This window comes from Pseudorasbora parva, chromosome 1 (genome assembly GCF_024679245.1).
Source record: "Pseudorasbora parva isolate DD20220531a chromosome 1, ASM2467924v1, whole genome shotgun sequence".
In the NCBI taxonomy this organism is placed as follows: Eukaryota; Metazoa; Chordata; class Actinopteri; order Cypriniformes; family Gobionidae; genus Pseudorasbora; species Pseudorasbora parva.
Window position 1 is genome coordinate 69,258,257 of NC_090172.1, and position 19,347 is coordinate 69,277,603.

The following is a 19,347-nucleotide window of genomic DNA, read 5'->3' on the forward strand; positions in this document are numbered from 1 at the left end:
TCTGTGTGTGTATTCTCCTGACCAATGGTTTTTCTGTGTGTATTCTCCTGACCAATGGTTTGTCTGTGTGTGTATTCTCCTGACCAATGGTTTGTCTGTGTGTGTATTCTCCTGACCAATGGTTTGTCTGTGTGTGTATTCTCCTGACCAATGGTGTGTCTGTGTGTGTATTCTCCTGACCAATGGTTTGTCTGTGTGTGTATTCTCCTGACCAATGGTTTGTCTGTGTGTGTATTCAGTGAGCAACAGCCTTTCAATATAATAATAAATAACTGCGTTAATGCGCAATAAAATAATTGTTGGCGTTAATTAATTAATGTGTTAACGCGATAATAACGCGTTAACTTGACCACCTTCCTAAAAACGTGTTGGTCCCCCTTTTGCCAGTCTTCTTTAATAAAGATTACTTATTAAACAAAATGTTTGTAAAAATGATTATACAACCACCACATAGGTGGCAGTGTGCACGAAGTAGGTTATGTAAATTGACCTTACTCAAAAGAAGAATAAGGAAGTAATGGCGCCCTTGTCCGATTCCATGGGGAATCATCGATTCGTAAGTCTCTTGACAATGTCGTGTGTGTTTTCTGGGAACATACTCTGAGTTGTCTGAACTTACTCACAGACTCGCTTTTGGAACCAGCAAACCTCGAGTACGCAAGCTTTGGGTATATCAGCCGAGACTTCGGGGTATGTGACAGTAAGTTAACCTTGCTTTCCGGAAACACAGTCCCTGAATGTTGACTGATTTTTGCTGGTGTTTGTGTCCAAGGGATAAAAGAAATGATGTATTCTGAAAGATGTCATTGTTGAACGAATTTTGCGCCAAAGCAATGACAAATGATCCACAGTTTATCCCACATAGACTCCTGTTGTCAAGTCAATTTACCTTTATTTATATAGCACTTTGTACAATACAGATTGTTTCAAAGCAGCTTTGCAATGATAGGAAAATAATGCAACAGAATGTGTTTCGGCTTTACAGAAGCTCTCAAAGAAAACAGTGTCATAGTCCAGTTTAAATAAGTTCAGTGATGGTTCATTTCTGTTGTAGAAAATCATTCGTTATTAATTTGGTTCATTTATCTATACAGTCCCTCTGGAGAAAACATTGATGTCATCGTTCAGCTCAGTTCAGTTCTCATTGAACTGCCTCAGTACATAATGGAGAAAAGAAAACCCTGGGAGAAACCAGGCTCAGTCGCTCAGTTCTCCTCTGGACAATGAACGGACAGTGTGTGATTATGATTCAGGCAACATTACAGGACAGAACTCAGACTGGGATCGTTAGCACTCAAACATTCATCCAGTTCCATTTGCTTGAAGATCGGAGTCATCCTGACATTATAAGGGCCATCGGGTCTGTGCGAAGGACTTGTCTGGATCTTGTGTCTCTGCCAAGGATCTGTGCCGATGACTGCCATGTCGACGAGGCCTTCACAGGGGAGAGTCTAGTTCACACAGTCTCTCTGACACTTCAGGGCTGTGTTGAGGTCGTGTTCACCATCTGATCTGGATGCGGCCCATGTTTTTATAGAATCAAAATACATGTTTTGCAAATAGATTTAATTATAAGTCAACAACACTTATACAATCACCTCTATTGCCACATTTTCGTTGTGACAAAGTAAAGCAAACAGGGACTGTAAACTATATCCTGTAATGTTTGCAGCGTGTAAGATACACTATACTGCCAGAAGTATTGGGCCGCTCCTCCAGATCCCTGAGTTCAGGTGTTCAATCCGTGTATAACTCCAGCTATCGGCCTGCAGACGCTTCTACACACATTAGTGAAAGAATGGGTCGCTCTCAGGAGCTCAGTGAACTCAAGCGTGGGGCCGTGATAGGCTGACACCTGTGCAATAAGTCCATTCCTGACATTTCCTCACTACTAAATATTCCACGCTCAACTGTTAGTGGGATTAGAACAAAGTGGAAGCCATTGGGAACAACAGCAACTCAGCCATGAAGTGTTAAATCCCAGAGTGGGGTCAGCGCATGCTGAGGGTCACAGTGCGCAGAAGTCTCCAACTTTCTGCAGAGTCAACAGCTCCAGACCTCCAGACTTCTGTGGCCTTCAGATGAGCTCAAGAACAGCGGAGAGAGCTTCATGGAATGGGTTTCCATGGCCGAGCAGCTCATCCAAGCCTTACATCACCAAGAGCAATGCAAAGTGTGGGATGCAGTGGAGTAAAGCAGCCGCCACTGGACTCTAGAGCAGTGAGACGTTTCAGTCTGACAATTTCACGCTCCTGACTTTGTGGGATCAGTTTGTGGACGGCCCCTTCCTGTCCCAGCATGACTGCGCTCCAGTGCACAAAGCGTCGCTCCATAAAGACATGGATGAGGAGTTTGGTGTGGAGGAACTGGACTGGCCTGCACAGAGTCCTGAGCTCAACCCGATAGAACAGCTTTGGGATGAATTAGAATGGAAATAATAACCATAATGGATAGTGTAGTCTTGTCCATGGAGGTTGTTTTGTGTTCTTCATTTGAAAGTGGGATGGTTTGTGCAGTTTAATGTGTGGGTAAATAAATGCATTCTCCAAAAAATTATTTCAATTAGGATACTGGCAATAAGTGAATTTAAATAAATGTAACTTTGGATGGAGAGGCTTCAGAGACATCCAGAGAAAGAAAGAAAGGTGTGCTGTTTTTTCCCCGAACTTGAGCATACACTTCAGCTGAACGTAAACTGTGGTAAACTCATTAGGATGCTGAGTCACACTCTAGAAGTAACAGACATGATGGCGTATCACGACCCAGTTAACTCACCTCTGGCACGACGCGGTTCCTCCGCTCCTGGCTCTAGTGTCTTCAAAGCCACAGGTTCTTCTCTGTGTTTGTAAGAGAGCGATCTCGGCACACGAGCATCAGGAACAAACGGATGGACTGCCATGAATAAATCATGACTGTTCCTCCTGGAAAGGCCAGAATTATCCTGCATTAAGCACAGCGTGGCCATCGTCAAGGTTCATTACACAACTATGCATACTAAAGCACAAACACAGACTGTCTTTGACTGAGATTCTCCCTTTACTTTTTCATATAAATGTAAAGATTATAAAAAAAGAAGAGAATTTCATCAGGAATGCACATGGCCATACACATATTCAGTCTTATATCCACTGCTGCATACCAGGTAGAAGTTTTTTTTGTTTTTTTTTTGTTACAATTGTTGGGCAACATTTCTAAATCTTCACATAGTGATTAGACTGGATGATGGTGCGAGGTTTACTGTAGTCAAAATGTCCATGTGAGATTCGGAGCCAAATTACAGGGGTGTACAATGACTTTAGAAAGATGGCAGCATCATTATTTATTTATTTGTATTATTTTTTGGTAGGTCTGTTAGTTGAATATGTTGACTTTAGCAATCTTTGACTCATTATATGCTAACGGTGACGGTTCAAAAAAATGGGGGACAAAACTTGCCTCAAATTTGCATTACAGTAATTCAAGAAATATTAGAGGTATCTCAATATCCTCCTAGATTATGATTCTTAACAAACTTTCCTTTTAATTTCTTCCTTTTTAAGGCCCTCAATCAATCAATCATCTTTATTTCTATCACTCTTCTCCAGCGCCGATTGTGTCAGAGCAGCTTCAGTGTTAAACAGGACAATACTGCAGCAGAATTAGATTTGGCTGTACAGTCGTTCTGGAGTAAACAGTGATGTTATCAGCTTATTTTAATTTATCAGAGAGAGACAATGTTGGCAGATCAGGATTATAGTTTCCCAGATATATGGACATATTAATGTTGCTCCATGAATACATTTGTAAATTATACACATTTCAGTGGTCAAAAACCAAATGAGGGTCCGTTTGTACACAGCTGAGAGTTTTCTTTTTCTTTTGAAGAGGAATATCTGAAGCTAGAAATACATCTCATTTGTTTTCTATCAACACAATTGTATAAATAATTCCAGAATTACTGCCCATCTGTAAAAATAAACCTGCATTGCTTATCCAAATGATTGCAAAAAAATCTTACCTTTCATTGAAGTAGAAGAATGAAAAGTGTGGGGTAAATCATATTATGAAATCAAAGTTTGTCAACAAAAACATGCACACAATTATTGGCATGGTTAGAATTGTTTTATGGGTAAATTAATTCATTCATTTTAACATTTTTCAGCACACCAGGGTGAAACTGTCCAGCTATGACTTAAATAAATAAATATGAGGAAACACAAGTGGAAATTCCCTTAATCATTCGAGTAAAAGCAAAGAATATATTCTGATGGATATGGGGATCAAACTCAATGTTCAAATGGTCGAATTGCACTCATTTTCAGTGATCAAAACCCCCAAAAGCAGGGTCAAAATATTCAATAAACATTAAAAACAATGACTCAGTAAATCCACAACATTTAATATTTTGGCTTTCATCACTGTTTATGGTTATCTTTCAACAGAAGAAAAACAAAAAACTAAAATGAACATTATAATATGTATATATATTAAAGCTGCAGTCTGTAACCTTTTTTTTTTTTAAATAAAAATCTAAACTCTTCCTCCACTACTTTTTTCTCTTTTGTGATTCTCTCTTGAGAGATTGTCACTGGCGTTCACGAGCACCGATTTGCCGATGATTTTAGGCATGTGTCTGTGATTTGCCAAACCTGTCGGCAAGTCAAAAATCGAGGTTAAAATCGGGCAGTGTGAACTCGGCATTAGACTACCCTGTCCTTCTAAACTAATTTCATATTCATTTGTATATTTTTATGTATGGAGACACAGTTTGACCCATTCTGACTGATGATGTCTGATCATTATTTGTGAGAAGCAGATATAACATCCGTATGGAGCGGTCCATCATAGGCCCACAGTCCTTTAGAGCAATGGAATCAAATCTCATCTATATATCAAAACGTGTAACGTTACAAAAATGACTGGTAATAACCATAGAGATATTCAAACAAATAAAAGATAAAGATTAAACTGACAAAATTAAATCAGAGGTACATTTGCAGCCTAGATAGAAGGCTCTTCAAATATTGTCTTAGACAAAAGAGAGTAATTTCAACTTGTGTAGTTTAAATAATTTAAAGACTTATTAGGTCCTCGGAAGTTGGCAGAGGCCCAAGAGAACCAAGTAGAAGCTATTTGTCACGGATCAGCCAATCACAGCCGAGTTCATCTCCAGCCCTAATTAAACACACCTGAAGCAGCTAATCAAGGTCATTATGGTCAATGAAAACTTCCAGACAGGTGCTGGAGTTCAGCTCTGCGTGAAGAAGAAAACTGTGGCCATTACTACCTCAGTTCATTTTCCATCAAACTACACTGCATTTACGAGACAAGTTTATCTTGTAGAATAAAAGAGCTTAGTTTTTTTCCCCCAAAGTAAATTTCTTTAAAGCTGTGGATTTACCATATGTAGAGCTTAATGTCTTGAAATATCACAAAATAGCCATGCCAGTCTCGTAAACACAAGATGCAGCTTTTTCTGATTGTGTTTCCATTAAACCTAATGGAGATCAGTTCATGCGTTTACATGCAGCGTGGAATCAGGGTAAGAGGCAAAAACTCCCTGTCCCGACCGGTTTATTCTTACGCCGTTTATGACCATACTCTGATAAAAGAAAACGGGTTACCGCGTTTACATGACCATGATCATTGTCGGATTATTAGGCATAATCGGCTGAAGAACGTGAATGTAAACACACCCAGTGTCACCATCTGGGTTTCCCTGTTCCTCAACTCAACCCATTCGACATTTAAAAGCATTTTAACATCCATATTACACAAAATGCACTTATTACAGCATAGACTGGAGAAAAGCTGCATTGCCGCAGTTAATTGTGTAAAGGTCCCTGTGCTGACATGTGAGAACTGCTAAAGCTCTCACTGCTGGATTACAGCTGCGGTGGGTGAGCTCTTGACCCACTGAGATTAAACTAGAGCCCCTGGTCTCTGAGGCCTAAGATAGCTGAGTTAAAGTGTGAAAGAATGTGCAGGTTTAGCCTAGCATGACCTGTCCAGTTTCATTGCACCACTTTAATTGCTTTGAGGCTCAGGGAAGGCAGGAGGGAGACCTACAGCATGTATAACCATGATATCTGCAGTCGTTAATAAATAATACAACAAGATACGTTTTATCTCTCCTGGGTCCAGCAAGGCCAGAGTAGGCAGCTCCACTCTTCCACTAACCCACAAGAGCAGACAAACTGATGTATAGAAATCAAAGTGTTGGCGTTAAAGTGATGTGTGTAGACTTTATGAAATTGCAATGAGTAGTTACAAAAAAAGTGGCCTGTAATTGGCTGTTGAATTGCTTGTTAGCCCATGTCATCACGGTTTGGATACGGCCGCTTCTTTGTAAATAACTGACATTGTTCTGAGCTGTTCTGTGGTCGGCCTGGTGGAGCTACACGCCATTTCTGCAAAGCTTCTAGGAAAGCGGCCAAAAAAAACTCTAGTTCTCATTAGCAACACTGAATTGTGCCATTGTCCTGCTGTCAACACCCGTCCCTAATTAGAATCAAACAAAACTTCATTTTGTCAAACAGTGACTCAAACAGTGCACCTGAACACCGGCCGTGTGCTGCACTAGACATTGACATTCAAGCCTTCGGGGGTTCGTTTTCTGTGAGCTTATAACATTGCTGTTTTACAGAAGGATTTCATCAGTAAAGTACTTCATCAACACTCAGCCAAAAGCATCATTAGGGCTGTAACGGTACATCATTATATCGAGATAACGCAATATAAAAATGTGACGATATGTAGTAGAAGTAGGCCTCCTTCAATCATTGCCGAGTATGGAAGATATCTGTGGCCTTTTTTTACTCAGAAAACCCAAGTTCAGTTTAATTGATTAGTTTGAGTGGCAGTTTTGAGAGCGGGGCAATTCCTAATAGTCTTTTCTCTCATTTCCCCCACTTCTGCAGTTTGCTTTCTCTGTTTGAACTCACTCATTTCCAAAAGTCATCTTGAATGATGAATTATCAATGTGACTGAAATATTAGAGAGAACATCACATGAGCTGACTTCATAAACTCATGTTGAGTAAGACTTCATTAACTCATGTTGAATAAGACTTCATAAACTCATGTTGATGTTCCTAAAAGCTTTCAGTTGTGATCACCATTATGGAGATCAGTTTTCCTTTTGGTCGGACTCGTGAACTTCTTTTATATTATTGTAATTCCCTTCCTATCTATGCAGTGACGCAACAATAAATCACAGTTATTTGATTTCAAAGGGAGGGATGTGTTTTATTGTACGGGGTGGACAGGTGTCTTTATGCAGATAACAGCCTCAAACAGGTGCGTCTAATTTAGGATAATAAATGGAGTGGAGATGGGCATTTTAAAGTTGATTTAATTTTCTAGCGGATAGACGGGTGTTCAAATAATTATCTGCAGCTGTATCATACAAATAAATATTTAAAAAATCATACATTGTGATTATGTCTCTCATGTCTCTCAATATCTTGTTATTGATCATGCTTGAGGCTCACACATAGTTTTTTCTAATGCCTGGTTCAGACTACAAGATATTTTTGTCTGTTACGATAGTTACTGTGTCAGATTACGCAATTTTTATCCCTAAAATCTTGTCGTGTCCTGAACATTTCAGACTACACGTTGCTACTCGACCAATCATCGCTTGTTGTCACGACGTGCTTGATGTCATCGACTTTCAGAAACAAGAGCGTAACCAAACGATGTCTGAAGCAGCGTGTTTTGGCTGTTTTATGTTTAGAAAAGCGCAAAAATAGAAAGAAAATCCAATAAAGGACACGTTCCTGGCTTGCTGGAAGAGGATGGGCTGTCAATCCTCCAAAGAGAACTTGAGGTAAAATATTGTTCTTTTTATATTAAATATTTAGTTGTTAGTCAGTAGTTAAAGCTTGCCACCACAACGTATTTGTAAAACATCTTTTAAGCTTACATTCCAGTAACGTTACTCGCCGGGTTCCTGAAGGGCTTCCGCTATCGTTCGCCAGCATTTCTCTTATTTGGTTGTGGTAGTCCGTCGACGACACACCGTACAGGCAGGAGTACTGTTGCCACAGCACCACGAACCTTTCCTCCATTTTATAATTCCACCTAAAGTTAGCCGCTCCGTCATCTCTCATGCGTTTCGCAGTGTTTGAAACCTGTGTACGAAAACTGTCTGTGCTCCGGTTGGTCAGCGTCACACGTGACAGAACCCGTTGTGAAGGACCGCAAGAAAAAATAAACATGCTAGTCTTTCTGTCGTGACGTGGTGAACTATCGCAGACGTGGATTCAGTTGTCGTATACTATGACACACTCTACGAGATGAAACGATCGATTCTTCTGTCCCGATGTCCATTATCGTTTACGAATCCCTACGACACCTTTCGTCAAACAGATCGTGCCAAATTGGGGCTAATATCGTGTAGTCTGAACCAGGCATAAGGCAAACGTTTTCATGTTGTTGTTTTTTTAAAGCAAGTCTAACTAATTCAGATTTTTCAGTGTAAGTATACAACTATAAGTCTTGATTTCTTTATTTTCAAATATTAAGCCTTATAACTTTTATTTTGGAGTCCCTCTGAGAAACTGAAAACACTGTTCACATGATAATGAACATGTAAATTATACAGTGTATGTGGAATTATATTTATTTGATTGAATTGCAAGCTGATAAAAGTCTTATCGTGATTTTGATTTTATGTCGATTCTTTTAGCCCCACACGAGAACATGGATTAGGAGAAAATTAAAAAAAGAAAATGGCAGATTTGAAACACAGACACACACACAGTAAGTTCTGGATGAAAAACATTCACACGTTCACCTTCATCACATTCTCGTTAAGAGGCTGACACATGAAATACAGAAAACCCCAGTAAAATCAATGCATCACTGTTTGCATTTATATGGGCTTCTCAGCACAGACATGCTCATCAGATGAACAGCGGCTGATAGACGAAGAACGAATGTAGGACGATGTCAAACACATCAGTAGATTAGCAGAGGCTGAGACAGACACAGCTGTCAATGACTTCTTTATAAGAGTTAATGAGACTTTATGTGCTGCCCGTGTTTGGGTCGGTTCACCACTGACGTGTTCTGAGAAGTTTATTATGTGCAGAGGGAGATGATTGTGAGCAAATTGGTTAGATGTGAATAATTGAGGTTGAAAGATGCATATGGGGTACAGCGGGGTTCATACTCTGGTGGTGTTCACATAATTCAATATGACATGATTTAAGTCTTAGTGTTATTTACACTTTTGTTTGCTTTTAGTGGATTAAGGAGAAAGAGATCATCACAGACGAACGAATAGACACATAGATAAACAGATAGAAAGACTGATGTTTTAAAACAGCACAGCAGTAATGACTTTTGAATTTCTTTACTTGCAAGATTGATTCGAAATTAAAACCATGTAACCCTCTACTACAGTATCACATCAGACGTTGTGCTTTAGACACCCCTAAGCAACAATTCCATTCATTCGTGAATAGCTATAGGAGAAGCTATTATCAAGCCTATTAATACAACTTGAATGCAACTTGATCCTACAGAATTAGTCAATTACAGGCCAATCTCAAATCTACCCTTTCTGAACAAAATACTAGAAAATACTACAAAATACTAGAAAAGGCTGTCAACAGTGTTCTCTTTTTAGAAAGAATGTATCTGTGAGGATTTTCAGTCAGGATTTTGACCATTTCACACTTATCACCTGATCGTGGTCATAACTCAATAATGATGTTGGCATTAGTAGAACTGCTTTGTCATGGTTTGAATCGTCCTTATCTGACCGTTATCAGTTTGTAGCAGTAAATGAAGAGATGTCACACCGATCACAAGTTCAGTATGGGGTACCGCAAGGCTCAGTGTTAGGACCGCTGCTCTTCACCCTGTATCTGCTCCACTGGGAGATATCATTAGGAAACATGGCGTTAGTTTTCATTGTTATGCTGACGATACTCAGCTCTAGATTTCTTCAAGAATCAACGTAATTAGGGGTGTAACGATTCGTTTTAACAACGATTCGATTCGACTGAAATAAAACAGTCACACTGATTTAAATTTTTAAAATGTAATTCTAAATTAACCAATATTGTCCTTAAATCATATCGACAACCTCAAATCGTGATACGAATCAAATCGTTGTAAAACGAATCGTTACACACCTAAACGTAATGCATCACTGATATATAAATAAATGGGATGACTAGTAATTTCCTACAATTTAATTCTGAAAAATCTATAATTGGACAAAAATCTCTGCACGTAGTAACCTGGAGGAACCAGTGAGGAACCTGGGTGTGCTCTTTGATACCTATCTTTCATTTGAAAGCCACGTTTTTAATCTGTAAAACTGCATTCTATCATCTTAAAAATATATCTAAACTACGGCACATGCTCTCAATGCCAAATGCTGAACAGTTAGTCGATGCGTTCATGAGCTCAAGGCTAGATTATTGTAATGCTCTACTGGGTGGTTGCCCTGCTCGCTTAATAAACAAACTCCAGCTGGTCCATGATAGATAGATAGACAGACAGACAGACAGACAGACAGACAGACAGACAGACAGACAGACAGACAGACAGACAGACAGACAGACAGACAGACAGACAGACAGACAGATAGATAGATAGATAGATAGATAGATAGATAGATAGATAGATAGATAGATAGATAGATAGATAGATAGATTATTGTAATGCTCTACTGGGTGGTTGCCCTGCTCGCTTAATAAACAAACTCCAGCTGGTCCATGATAGATAGATGATAGATAGATAGATAGATAGTTAGATAGATAGATAGATAGATAGATAGATAGATAGATAGATAGATAGATAGATAGATAGATAGATAGATAGATAGATAGATAGATAGATAGATAGATAGATAGATAGATAGATAGATAGATAGATAGATAGATAGATAGATAGATTATTGTAATGCTCTACTGGGTGGTTGCCCTGCTCGCTTAATAAACAAACTCCAGCTGGTCCAAAACGCAGCAGCTCGAGTTCTTACTAGAACCAGGAAGTATGATCATATTAGTCCAGTTCTGTCAACACTGCACTGGCTCCCTATTAAACATCGCAGACATTTTAAAATCCTGCTTATTACTCAAAGCACTAAATGGTTTAGCTCCAGTACTTAAGCGAGCTCTTAACCCATTATACTCCATCACGTCTATTGCGGTCTCTAAACTCTGGCCAGTTGATCATACCTAGAATATCTAAATCAACTGCAGGCGGTCGATCCTTTTCCTATTTAGCTCCTAAACTCTGGAACAGTCTTCCTAGCATTGTTCGGGAAGCAGACACACTCTGTCAGTTTAAATCTAGACTAAAAACACATCTCTTTACTATGGCACACACACAGAACATTATCAATTTATATTATTCAAATTAGGCAAGGCACTTTTTAAAAGGAATTAAAATAATCACAGCAAGTACATAAGAAATCAAAATAACAATAAAAGTAGAGAATCCAGAATCATGCCTCTGTCTGAATGCAAGAATTCTCACGGCGTCTGCCTCTAATGGCTTCTGGAACCACCAACCCCTTAATTGAGCCACAGTAGAAATGAGTTTAATTATTGTTAGGCTGCATAATTTAGGTCAGTGTGAACCGGGAACACTTCCTTAACACCTGATGTACTCGATACATCTTAAAATGAATAGCATCTATGCAAATGATATATAGACAGACAGATAATCTGCTGCTAATCTTCCTGAGCCCGTCCGTTATTCCCTTAAAGCCAACGCTTTAATTTGTGTGCTTTTAATGGCTGCTGGGATGAAGAGCTCCTCTGTTCCTCACAAATGAGAGATTCACATTTCTCCTGTGTCTGCTTGTTTGTTGTGCTTTCTAATGAACACCGTCCTTACAAATTAATAAGTGGCATTGTCTACCCTCAGCTTCTATGCACCAAATTACACCAGGAAGGATTAACTTTCCGTTTATAATGCAAATCTGTTGTGTGAATATATTTGCATGAGAAATGTGAGTGAGTCTGTTTATAATGTCAGAGTCTGTTTGGGCTTTTAGAGCCAAAGAAATGACAGTATGACAGACCAGTGTTAGACTCTAAAGATGCTAAATAATGGCAAATACAAATAAACAGAGAACGCCACAGAAAGAGATTCTTATATGTGTCTTTCTGCAGTACTACAGGATCTCGGCCATTACGCTTGTTGAACTGGGTTTTTTTTTTAATAGAGCGTGAAGCCCTTCAAGACAGTGTCCTTCCAGAAACAGAAGGACAGTAAGAGATAAGCAAGCATTACAGAGCATGATGTGCATCTACACACACTGAATCTGCGGCGTGTTTGAGTCAGCCAGCGTTTGAGTGGCCTTAAAGGTCGTCTTGAGGCTCACGGAGCTGCGTCAGCTCAGCGCTCAGACCCACAGGCTGTTATTTCGCTTTTTTATTTGCGTCTCTCCTCTCGGCCTGTTTGACATGCAGAAGAGCAAAAGAAGTAAATAACACTGAGAAGTCGAGTCTTTCTCCCTATCCTTTCTTTCACTCTACGCCAAACCCCATCTGATCACTCTCTCTCTCTCTCTCTCTCTCTCTCTCTCTCTCTCTCTCTCTCTCTCTCTCTCTCTCTCTCTCTCTCTCTCTCTCTCTCAAACAGCCTGAAGCTCAGCCAATTAAATGCTTGTAAGTGATTCTCCTCTGAAGTGTGTGTTCAACGCTGTGGCAGAGGCCTAGTCTGCCCCAATATAACTAACAAATTCACAAGTTTGTTAATCATATCATGAACCATATATTCCAATTGTCAAGTATGTGGAAGTTCCCCGTTTTCCACCAGAATGAACCGGGTGCTAGTTCAGAGCCAGTGCTAGTGCCATTCTGGAGTTGGTCCGACTGAGGAGCCTTCTGAGAACCGGTTTGCTTTTCCACAGGCTAGAGAGCCAGCACAGAGCCAGGTTTTACGTCACTGTATATGTCTAATCTTTCTCAGAAACACACACACACACACCAGGCTTGTTCGTGATGCATCAAAATACAGCATGAACGATTGAAAGGCCTAAGGAGTCGTATGATTTCACTGTACTTTGATGTCATACGGCGATCGGTCTACACAACGGTGATGCAACTTGAATCAGCCTTCCCTCCACTATGGTGAACGTTGCATTACTATCGATGCTCATGGCTTTATGATCCTACATGGGCATCCAAACACAACGAATCCAACACATTCGTGCAGCTCGCCGTAATTTGTATAGACAGAGATTACAATCAAGCAGCTGTTAGCTTAATTAGCTGCTATTAATAAAATGCCGAACCCAAGTTTGTGTTTGTCTTGTTGGTCATGGTAGCTCCGCCCCCAGCCCCTGGCGCAAGCGGTTCTTAATTCTAGTCCAGCAATGATTTGGTGCCACTTAAGAACCACTTTTCCTGGTTCGGAGCTGGTGCATTGGGTGTGGAAAGACAAAGAACTGATTCGAAACTGGGCTATGGCTCCGAACCAGCAATAGCACTTACCCTTAGTGGAAAAGGGGTAAGTGAAAGTCTTTTGTCATTTAAACTCTCTTTATAATGATCATGTTTAGTTGATCGATAACACGTAATGTCAGTTTGCTCCAAAACTCGGATTCACATCTGTCGGATTTTAAATCTGTCGTCAATTCATCCATTTCTCACGGTGAACTGGGTGAAGAAATGTGTAAACTTCATCGTTTCCTACACAATGTGTATTGGATATAAATAAGACAATTAAATTATAAGTAAACGGATTATTATGGCACCTTCCATTGAAACATAAATGTAGTTGTATTAGTATAGAATTTCTGAAACCTAAAATAAACATTATATGGATGAGAACACTGAATAGTTATGATACAGCGCAGTGTAAGTCCCGTTTAAGGCATCTTTTCACTTTTTTTTCATCTTAAAAATATATCTACAGTTATATCAGTTAGTCGATGCGTTCATGAGCTCAAGGCTAGATTATTGTAATGCTCTACTGGGTGGTTGCCCTGCTCGCTTAATAAACAAACTCCAGCTGGTCCATGATAGATAGATAGATAGATAGATAGATAGATAGATAGATAGATAGATAGATAGATAGATAGATAGATAGATAGATAGATAGATAGATAGATAGATAGATAGATAGATAGATAGATAGATAGATAGATAGATAGATAGATAGATAGATAGATAGATAGATAGATAGATAGATAGATAGATAGATTATTGTAATGCTCTACTGGGTGGTTGCCCTGCTCGCTTAATAAACAAACTCCAGCTGGTCCATGATAGATAGATAGATAGATAGATAGATAGATAGATAGATAGATAGATAGATAGATAGATAGATAGATAGATAGATAGACAGATAGACAGATAGATAGATAGATAGATAGATAGATAGATAGATAGATAGATAGATTATTGTAATGCTCTACTGGGTGGTTGCCCTGCTCGCTTAATAAACAAACTCCAGCTGGTCCAAAACGCAGCAGCTCGAGTTCTTACTAGAACCAGGAAGTATGATCATATTAGTCCAGTTCTGTCAACACTGCACTGGCTCCCTATTAAACATCGCAGACATTTTAAAATCCTGCTGATTACTCAAAGCACTAAATGGTTTAGCTCCAGTTCTTAAGGGATATAATCTCTTAACCCTTTATAGTCCTTCACGTCTAGTGCATGAAAAGCATCACTGTTTGCAGATCTGCTTTATAGATTAAATAAACAAATGAATAATTGATGATATTTACAACGGATCTGATTCAACACTGAACAACAGCTGAAATGCATATTTTTCCTTTTATCACCGGAAAGCTGCTTTGAGACACTATGTACTGTATAAAGCAGGTCCCACTTTATATTAGGTGGCCTTAACTACTATGTACTTACATCAAAAAGTAAGGACAATGTACTTATTGTGTTCATATTATATTGCAAAACACTTTTGCTAATATTGAGGTGGGATACGGGTAGAGTTAGGGACAGGTGTGGGTCAGTTTAAGGGTAGGGTTAGGTGTAAGGGAAGTGCCAACTGTGTAATTAATAATTTAACTACAAAAAATAATTATAGACGCTATTACATGCAAGTATTTTTTTAAAATGTAAGTACAATGTAAAATCATGTATGTACACTTTACATTTTGATGATCACGGACCTTTACAGTTTCTGCAGATGCAGTATTTTCTTTTCCTACCTCATCCCTCGCATGTTCCCTGGAGACTCAAGTGAGACAGAAACACCTGCTGAACACCAACACTGACATTTCAAGTGCTCTCCTGTAAATGTCGGCTGTGTTGATTTAGAGCGGTGAGCTGGACGGCGAAGCGCGCGGCACACATTACATTTCATCCATAGATCATTTAAGAGCCATATTCACGGATCATCACTTGCAGTGCTGTTTCTCTTTAGCAAAAACTGGAGTCCTTCATTTACACAGCAAAACATTCAGCCAAAAATTATACCATATCTACATTTCTGAAGTGAAACATAATCAGCAGGAAATAAATAGGTTTTATCCACTGGAGTTTGGCTGGATCATGAATTACTGGTTTATGAATTTACTGTATTTTATTATATATTTAATTATTACCAAAATTAAGTCAAATCAACTTTATTTCTCTCGCTCTTCTCCAGCGCCGATTGTGTCAGAGCAGCTTCAGTGTTAAACAGGACAATACTGCAGCAGAATTAGATTTGGCTGTACAGTCGTTCTGGAGGAAACAGTGATGTTATCAGCTTATTTTAATTTATCAGAGAGAGACAATGTTGGCAGATCAGTAGTATAGTTTATAGAATTAAATAAGGCCCAATTAATTCATTTTATTTGGATATTTATTTGAATAATCAAAATTTTAGTGTCCCCAACTGAGCAAGCCAAGCCAAAGACGACCGTGGCAAGGAACAAAAATATCACCAGGGCATGATGGAGAAAAATAAACCTCATTAATAAACATTATTAATAAGATAACATTTTCATTTCATGTTGTGTCTTTATATTTAAACTCTGTTCTGAGATTGGGGGTTTTGTGCTAAATGGACTATGACATAATCTGACCACTGCCTGTGTTAAATCAATGATCTAGAAAGCCTCAGGAGCAGCACAAGAGACATAAAAACACAGAGATAAATAAATTACAGCTAACAGACTGAGCCACAGGTCATTTCTTCATCGGTGACAATGACAGGGATTGTTAAGTTGTGCTCCCGTAGGAGATGAGCGTCAATCTCTGGGTTTAGGATTGTAGAGGGAGTAATTCCAGATGAATCACAGCTAACGTGTTCATCTGGCGGTTCCTTAAGGATGTTGGACAAGGGCATTTCTGGCCCTCAGTCAAATGTTCACGCTGATATTCTTCTGTGCCTCATTATGCCACCAAAATAGGCCTGAGATTCTGGCCCTCAGTGATGTGGAGGAAAGGAAGGACTGCAAGGTTGTCAGGCGTGTTTCAGTCACTGCTTCGCTCTTTTTCTTGTGCCAAGTCCTTTTTTCTGAAGCAGCGTTATTTGAGTTTGGAGCTCCGTCAGTTCTCGAGTTTATTTGGCATGCTGTCCAAGGAGAGGGCCCAAACCCTCCATCTCCCTGGCTCGGATAGGAACCAGCCAAGACTGAGGGATATAGGTGAATCAACAGAGTATGAAGAGTTACTGAGGCTCTCCAGGACCGGAGTTCGCCACCCCTTGTATATAAATGCAATAAATCATCACAAACTCAAAGTACACTTGTTTCTTTGTCCTTTCCCACAGCTACCAAACACTTAAATCAGCTTTAAATCAGAGCAGTTGAATGGCCCGTGAATATGAGCGCTGTTCCCCTCCGATCTTCCTGTGTGCTTCTCATTTCCTGTCTCTCTGATCATTAGTGCTCTTTTTGCCTTGGCTTTTAGTAGGCAGTTTTGTCTGGTTCTTTGTTGTTCTTAACTATTTGTGGTTTAATTTCTGAGTACTCATTTTTTTTTATTGTTGTACAGCACTTTGGTTGGCCTGTGGCCATTTTTAAAATGTGCTTTAGAAATAAACCAAACTTGGTCTTGTTTGATGAATCACAGGCTTAAACAAGCTAATGTCTACTAACTTATGGTGTAACTTGTTTTTCCTGATTCTTTTCGGTGGTATTTTGAGGTCTGATTGATTAGCGTTAGGACATGGAGTTCATTTGTACCGAAGTCAAGCAGAAAGGAGCAGTGAGTGAGAACTAGGCGAACCCAACTCTGACGTCAAACGAACCAGAAGTGCTAGTCCTCATTTGGGGTACAGTTTATTTCGATAGTCTACTTTAAACATTCTACCAACTCTTAGTAACTTTGCAACTACATGTCGACTAACTCTCATTAGAGTATTATTAGACTGGTAAGGTTATGGAGAGGTGTTAGGGTTCGGCTTAGTAGAGTAAGTCGACATGTATTTGCCAAGTTACTTATAGTCAGGGGCGTCGGACTGGGGGGATAAAGGTTACCGAGTAACCAGGGCCCGAGGCGGGGGGGGGGGGGGGGGGGGGGGGGTTATAAGTCAGTTTTCTATACATACACATACATGGTACGGGGGCCCAGCAAGATGGTTTATACCCAGGGCCCAAAATTTGGTGCTACGCTGCTGCTTATAGTCAGTAGAATGTCTGTTGGGGGACCAACAAAATAAAGTTTTAGTAAATATCAATCAGACAGTCTACAAATACTCTAATGACAGTTAGATCTAATAATAAATAATAATAATTCATTACATTTATATAGCGCTTTTCTAGGCACTGAAAGCACTTTACATAGAAGGGGAATCTCCTCAACCACCACCAATGTGCAGCACCACCTGGATGATGCGACGGCAGCCATATTGGGCCAGAACTGAGCGTTCAGAACCACACAGCAGCTGATTGGTGGAGAGGACATCGAGTGATGGAGCCAGTCAGGAGAGGGGGATTATTAGGAGGCCATGATGGACAGGGGCCAATAGGCAAATTTGGCCAGGACACCGGGGTTACACCCCTACTCTTTACCGACGGACATCCTGGGATTTTTAATGACCACAGAGAGTCGGGACCTCGGTTTAACGTCTCATCCGAAGGACGGTGCTCTTTGACAGTACAGTGTCCCCATCACTATACTGGGGTGTTAGGACCCACACAGACCACAGGGTTTGGACCCTCACTAACACCTCTACCAGCAGCTCCTGGTTTTCCCAGTTGGTCTCCCATCCAGGTACTGACCAGGCTCAGCCCTGCTTAGCTTCAGTGGGAAACCAGTCTTGGGCTGCAGGGTGATATGGCTGCTGGTGTAATGCTAATCTAAATGTTTGCAGATTAGTAGAATGTCTAAAGTGGACTTTACGTGTTACCCTAGTTTGTCTTCTGATCCCCTTGACTCTAAATGGCCTATCTAACTGAATAGTTAGCAAACATTTGACCTCTGAACCCTGGGTTTGACCTCCAGGGTAACGTGACTGATGAAGAGGAGAGATGATCATCTAATTGACATTCCTGGTGTCATCTTCCCAGTCCCTGCTGATTAGACGCTGAACATTTCACCAGCAGAGAAAATTAAATATTGATCTATTTTTCCCTCCGTACTTCTTTTTTCCTTTCTCGTTCCCTCACAACGACAGAATTTCATTGGACTTTGTCAGAGCTGGGGAGGTGAAAAGCACAAGTGACACTTAAACTGTTACGCTGGACATTTGCTTAATACTGTCCTTCTGCCTCTAATGTGATATTCGTTTATTCAAGCACTGCTGTAGTCTGGCTCAGCCAGGCCTGTGTATTAAAGACATGTATGAATAAAATCCAGTGTAATCTACTGCCACGACAGCCAGATGGAGACACGTCTGCCCTGCAGCAGGTACATCAGTATATTAGTCTGATCTCGCTCATCACTCTCAGCCACAGACGAGCACTGCCGCGAACACTGTGTAATCATTATTCAAAAATAAATAAATAAATACAACAACAAATTTGGTTGCTGCATTTCAGCAAATTTATGTCTCCATCTCTACAGGAACCGTGTGTTCTCTGGGTTTCTTGATTTGCTGTTTATTCTGCGATGTTCATTTCAGGGTCACTTGGCCATAAACTCAACCTGTCTCATCCAAACATGCAAAAACAAATTATATACAGTACTAAAATTATAAAACAATGTTTTCTCCATTCTGGCCCTGAAGGAGTTTTGGTTCTTTGCCACCGTCGCCTCTGGCTTTTGTCTTGCTCAGTTGTGGACTCAAAATATTCAACTATATTACCGATCCGCCCGCATTGACACTATATGATAATTGACCTGAGCTGGATAACCTTTACCCGTTTTCTCCAGAGCGGCTGTACAGCCCAATCAAATTCTGTTGCATTATCTTCCTGTTAACACTGTGAAGCTGCTTCGAAACAACTCGACTTGTAAAAGTGCTATATAATTAAAGGTGACTTGACTTGACT

The 19,347-nt window shown here is 39.9% G+C and overlaps 1 pseudogene; it reads right to left on the reverse strand.

Moving 5' to 3' along the window:
• Window positions 1-18,086: 18,086 nt before the first annotated feature.
• LOC137089117 (5S ribosomal RNA) lies at window positions 18,087-18,202 on the reverse strand (annotated as a pseudogene).
• Window positions 18,203-19,347: the final 1,145 nt, after the last annotated feature.